The sequence below is a fragment of the Oncorhynchus gorbuscha genome, unplaced genomic scaffold (assembly GCF_021184085.1).
Source record: "Oncorhynchus gorbuscha isolate QuinsamMale2020 ecotype Even-year unplaced genomic scaffold, OgorEven_v1.0 Un_scaffold_672, whole genome shotgun sequence".
In the NCBI taxonomy this organism is placed as follows: domain Eukaryota; kingdom Metazoa; phylum Chordata; class Actinopteri; order Salmoniformes; family Salmonidae; genus Oncorhynchus; species Oncorhynchus gorbuscha.
In genome coordinates, this window is record NW_025745760.1 from 398,921 (window position 1) to 405,421 (window position 6,501).

A 6,501-nucleotide genomic window follows, 5' to 3' on the forward strand; every position below is an offset into this window, starting at 1 on the left:
GTAGTGAATAGGTGAATATGAGATAGTGTAGTGAATATGAGATAGTGTAGTGAATAGGTGAATATGAGATAGTGTAGTGAATAGGTGCATATGAGATAGTGTAGTGAATAGGTGAATATGAGATAGTGTAGTGAATAGGTGAATATGAGATAGTGTAGTGAATATGAGATAGTGTAGTGAATATGTGAATATGAGATAGTGTAGTGAATAGGTGAATATGAGATAGTGTAGTGAATATGTGAATATGAGATAGTGTAGTGAATATGTGAATATGAGATAGTGTAGTGAATATGAGATAGTGTAGTGAATAGGTGAATATGAGATAGTGTAGTGAATAGGTGAATATGAGATAGTGTAGTGAATAGGTGAATATGAGATAGTGTAGTGAATAGGTGAATATGAGATAGTGTAGTGAATAGGTGCATATGAGATAGTGTAGTGAATAGGTGAATATGAGATAGTGTAGTGAATAGGTGAATATGAGATAGTGTAGTGAATATGAGATAGTGTAGTGAATAATAGGTGAATATGAGATAGTGTAGTGAATAGGTGAATATGAGATAGTAGTGTAGTGAATAGGTGAATATGAGATAGTGTATAGTGTAGTGAATAGGTGAATATGAGATAGTGTAGTGAATAGGTGAATATGAGATAGTGTAGTGAATAGGTGAATATGAGATAGTATGAGATAGTGTAGTGAATAGGTGAATATGAGATAGTGTAGTGAATATGAGATAGTGTAGTGAATATGAGATAGTGTAGTGAATAGTGTAGTGAATATGTGAATATGAGATAGTGTAGTGAATAGGTGAATATGAGATAGTGTAGTGAATATGAGATAGTGTAGTGAATAGGTGAATATGAGATAGTGTAGTGAATAGGTGAATATGAGATAGTGTAGTGAATATGAGATAGTGTAGTGAATAGGTGAATATGAGATAGTGTAGTGAATAGGTGAATATGAGATAGTGTAGTGAATATGTGAATATGAGATAGTGTAGTGAATAGGTGAATATGAGAATATGAGATAGTGTAGTGAATAGGTGAATATGAGATAGTGTAGTGAATATGAGATAGTGTAGTGAATAGGTGAATATGAGATAGTGTAGTGAATATGAGATAGTGTAGTGAATATGTGAATATGAGATAGTGTAGTGAATATGAGATAGTGTAGTGAATAGGTGAATATGAGATAGTGTAGTGAATAGGTGAATATGAGATAGTGTAGTGAATAGAGATAGTGTGAATATGAGATAGTGTAGTGAATAGGTGAATATGAGATAGTGTAGTGAATAGGTGAATATGAGATAGTGTAGTGAATAGGTGAATATGAGATAGTGTAGTGAATAGGTGAATATGAGATAGTGTAGTGAATAGGTGAATATGAGATAGTGTAGTGAATAGGTGAATATGAGATAGTGTAGTGAATATGAGATAGTGTAGTGAATAGGTGAATATGAGATAGTGTAGTGAATAGGTGAATATGAGATAGTGTAGTGAATAGGTGAATATGAGATAGTGTAGTGAATAGGTGAATATGAGATAGTGTAGTGAATAGGTGAGAGATAGTGTAGTGAATAGGTGAATATGAGATAGTGTAGTGACTAGGTGAATATGAGATAATGAATAGGTGAATATGAGATAGTGTAGTGAATAGGTGAATATGAGATAGTGTAGTGAATAGGTGAATATGAGATAATGTAGTGAATAGGTGAATATGAGATAGTGTAGTGAATAGGTGAATATGAGATAGTGTAGTGAATAGGTGAATATGAGATAGTGTATAGTGTAGTGAATAGGTGAATATGAGATAGTGTAGTGAATAGGTGAATATGAGATAGTGTATAGTGTAGTGAATAGGTGAATATGAGATAGTGTATAGTGTAGTGAATAGGTGAATATGAGATAGTGTAGTGAATAGGTGAATATGAGATAGTGTAGTGAATAGGTGAATATGAGATAGTGTAGTGAATATGAGATAGTGTAGTGAATAGGTGAATATGAGATAGTGTAGTGAATAGGTGAATATGAGATAGTGTAGTGAATAGGTGAATATGAGATAGTGTAGTGAATAGGTGAATATGAGATAGTGTAGTGAATATGAGATAGTGTAGTGAATAGGTGAATATGAGATGTGTAGTGAATAGGTGAATATGAGATATTGTAGTGAATATGATATAGTGTAGTGAATAGGTGAATATGAGATGTGTAGTGAATAGGTGAATATGAGATGTGTAGTGACTAGGTGAATATGAGATGTGTAGTGACTAGGTGAATATGAGATAGTGTAGTGACTAGGTGAATATGATATGGTGTAGTGAATAGGTGAATATGAGATGTGTAGTGAATAGGTGAATATGAGATGTGTAGTGACTAGGTGAATATGAGATAGTGTAGTGACTAGGTGAATATGAGATAGTGTAGTGAATAGGTGAATATGAGATAGTGTAGTGAATAGGTGAATATGAGATAGTGTATAGTGAATAGGTGAATATGAGATGTGTGTAGTGTAGTGAATAGGTGAATGAGGTAGTGAATAGTGAATATGATATAGTGTAGTGAATAGGTGAATATGAGATAGTGTAGTGAATATGAGATAGTGTAGTGAATAGGTGAATATGAGATAGTGTAGTGAATAGGTGAATATGAGATAGTGTAGTGAATATGAGATAGTGTAGTGAATATGAGATAGTGTAGTGAATATGAGATAGTGTAGTGAATAGGTGAATATGAGATAGGTGAATATGAGATGTGTAGTGAATAGGTGAATATGAGATAGTGTAGTGAATATGAGATAGTGTAGTGAATAGGTGAATATGAGATAGTGTAGTGAATATGAGATAGTGTAGTGAATAGGTGAATATGAGATAGTGTAGTGAATAGGTGAATATGAGATAGTGTAGTGAATATGAGATAGTGTAGTGAATAATGAGATAGTGTAGTGAATATGAGATAGTGTAGTGAATATGAGATAGTGTAGTGAATATGAGATAGTGTAGTGAATAGGTGAATATGAGATAGTGTAGTGAATATGAGATAGTGTAGTGAATATGAGATAGTGTAGTGAATATGAGATAGTGTAGTGAATATGAGATAGTGTAGTGAATATGAGATAGTGTAGTGAATATGAGATAGTGTAGTGAATAAAGATAGTGAATAAATATGAGATGTGTAGTGAATAGGTGAATATGAGATAGTGTAGTGAATATGAGATAGTGTAGTGAATATGAGATAGTGTGAATATGAGATAGTGTAGTGAATATGAGATAGTGTAGTGAATAGGTGAATATGAGATGTGTATATTCATATGAGATCCAGAAATAGACATGTGTGTTTTCCTACGCTGCTGTGTCTGTGAAAGACGACAGTTTATCGAGCCCCCCGGGACAACACCGTTTAGATGAAGTCCCAGATGGTTCCTCTGCTTCCTATATCGTAACACAAACCCTGAACTTTAATAACTCAGCGCGTGATTTAATGAAACCTGCTCTTGTACAGCTAAAGACACGAAACATGGTTATATCCATTTGAATGTTAAATGAGTTGGTGATGTTTGAGTTTCTCCTCATCGGTGTCGAGCGATGCGATGATCCGTATCGAACAGACAGAAAGAACACAGATCACCGTTTTCCTGTTTTTTTGTCCTTTATATAAAACACACAATCTGATTCTGGACCAGAGCTTTTTCAGGAGCCACAAGTTGAACATGAACAATAGAAGCGTGTATTTGTCTGTGTCCTAAAATAGAGCTTATTCCCTATGTAGTGCACTACTTTTTGAGTAAAGTTCTATTAGGGTCCTGGTAAACAAAATAAAGTAGTGCACTTATATAGGGAATAAGAGTTCCATTTGGAACACACAGTATTATTCTGTGTATAATCGTCATGGTAACAACTCCACATAATGGCAGTTTTTTTTTGTATTTTTGGAAAAATTACAATAAATATAAACTCAATAGTGTAATAAGAACAGTAAAAATAGTCTCAACGGTTGTTGTTGTTTGTTGTTGTTTTTTGTTTTTTTGTTTTTTTGTAGTCTAAGTGTGCTGGACCATTTTGTGTTGTAATAAATAATAATCATTGTTTCAGATTTCACACCTGGACCAGTGAAACCCATCCTGTAAAGGATAAGAGAGGAGAACACACCTGAAAGACCAGTGAAACCCATCCTGTAAAGGACGTAATGAGTAGAGAGGAGGACACACCTGAAAGACCAGTGAAACCCATCCTGTAAAGGACGTAATGAGTAGAGAGGAGGACACACCTGAAAGACCAGTGAAACCCATCCTGTAAAGGACGTAATGAGTAGAGAGGAGGACACACCTGAAAGACCAGTGAAACCCATCCTGTAAAGGACGTAATGAGTAGAGAGGAGGACACACCTGAAAGACCAGTGAAACCCATCCTGTAAAGGACGTAATGAGTAGAGAGGAGGACACACCTGAAAGACCAGTGAAACCCATCCTGTAAAGGACGTAATGAGTAGAGAGGAGGACACACCTGAAAGACCAGTGAAACCCATCCTGTAAAGGACGTAATGAGTAGAGAGGAGGACACACAGACGGAAAAAAAACAAAACAAAAAAATACCCAAAGGATTGAGTCCTAAACGGAACACTATAAACTACGTAGTGCACTAGTTTTGATCAGAGCCCTATGAGTGTCCCTATGGGCCCTGGTCAAAACTAGTGCACTCCACAGGAAACAGGTTGCTATTCGGGATACATCCCCAAACTGATTTAAACTCATAGAGTTCGACAAGCTACTAAGGAGAGGTCATCAAAATACAATATAAAGCCCATGTATATTGCAACACAACGATATATTAATTTAATAAAATACACATTATAGCTCTTGTACATGTAACAATTTGGCTCAAATGCACAGAAAATTGCAGATTTAAAAAACAAAACCAAAAAAATAAGTCAATCTTTTTGTTGTTGTTGATGTTAAAACACATTAAATTGGATACATTGTTGAACATTTAATGATATTGTGTAATAGTGGGCAGGTGAAGGGACTGTTGGGGTTTTTTCTTTGAAACAGTCACAGCGGCCCGGTGTCCTTTAGTGTCGTTTTGAATAAATATCTCCAACTTGTCAACTTCACTTCAACTTCAGGACACCGTTTTTCTTTCAGATTCTTTTTCTTCTGAAGTTTTTTTTTTTTTTTTTACAAAATGTATAAATATTTTTTTTATGGGGGAATATGGACACTATACATAAATTGAGAGTACATATATTAATCTGTATGATTTCTATAGATATATCTTTTCACAGTTGAAGGAAAAAACAATATCCCTTTTTAGTAAAGGATTGTGATCGCTGAAGAACGGGAGGCTCAGACAAGTAGACTCACTATACAGGAAGCTGATGGCACGGCTTGATGAGGCGCTTTACATCTCATGTGTGTACACAGCGTGGTCGCGTGTGTACAGTGTGTGTACGTATACGTGTGTGTGTGTGTGTTAGACTTCCCCAGTCTGGAATGTTCCGTGTGAATAATGATATAGAAGCACATGGTTTCACAGGTGACTATAAAGAACAGGATTAGGACAGGTGAGATATGCTGACACATTTTAGAACCCCACTGACCCCTCCCTGACCCCACCGACCCCTCCCTGACCCCACCTCCCCCTCCCTGACCCCACCTCCCCCTCCCTGACCCCACCGACCCCTCCCTGACCCCACCGACCCCTCCCTGACCCCACCTCCCCTCCCTGACCCCAGCTCCCCTCCCTGACCCCAGCTCCCCCCCCTGACCCCACCCCCTCCTCCCTGACCCCACCGACCCCTCCCTGACCCCACCGACCCCTCCCTGACCCCACCCCCCCCTGACCCCACCCCCCTCCCCTGACCCCACCTCCCCCCTGACCCCACCTCCCCTCTCTGACCCCACCTCCCCCTCTCTGACCCCACCTCCCCCTCTCTGACCCCACCGACCCCCCCCCCATACCCCTAAATGACCAACCTGTTTAAGATAAGGTTTTCCTTTTGCACTTTTAAACATCAATATTAAAAAAGTTTAGAGAAGTGTTTTGTCTGTCTCTCCGCGGGTTGTCGGTCAGAACCAAACCAAATCAAGTCAGGAACCAACTCTGTCTGCTCTTCCGGGTCCCTGACCCTCAGGACCTGTCCTCCGATTGTCATGATAGACCATTATAATATTCCTCCCAGAAGCCAATGGCTGCGTTCACACTTCACGTAAGCAACACACACACACACACAAACAGATGTGTAAGCTTGTCCCGGCAAAGGAAAGAGCATGAACACACATTAACAATGAACTGGTGGCCACTTGGATTAAAAGCTTGCAGGGAGCCAGACAGAAGCTGCTCATTCCTGTCATTCCCAAAGAATCACATTAACAATGAGCTGGTGGCCACTTGGATTAAAAGCTTGCAGGGAGCCAGACAGAAAGTGCCCAGCATTCTGTCATTCCCAAAGAATCACAAAAAGAGTCAAATAAGTTCAACAGAATTCAGCTGTCCATGTTTCAGTCCT

The 6,501-nt window shown here is 38.1% G+C and overlaps 1 long non-coding RNA gene across 1 annotated transcript; it reads right to left on the bottom strand.

Annotated features, from left to right (window-relative positions):
- Positions 1-4,219: 4,219 nt before the first annotated feature.
- Positions 4,220-5,464, bottom strand: LOC124019757. The gene is made up of 2 exons (XR_006835839.1): positions 4,559-5,464; positions 4,220-4,499 (listed from the first exon to the last, which is right to left on the bottom strand). It is a non-coding gene; the product is annotated as an uncharacterized LOC124019757 (long non-coding RNA).
- Between the last annotated feature and the right edge of the window lie 1,037 nt (positions 5,465-6,501).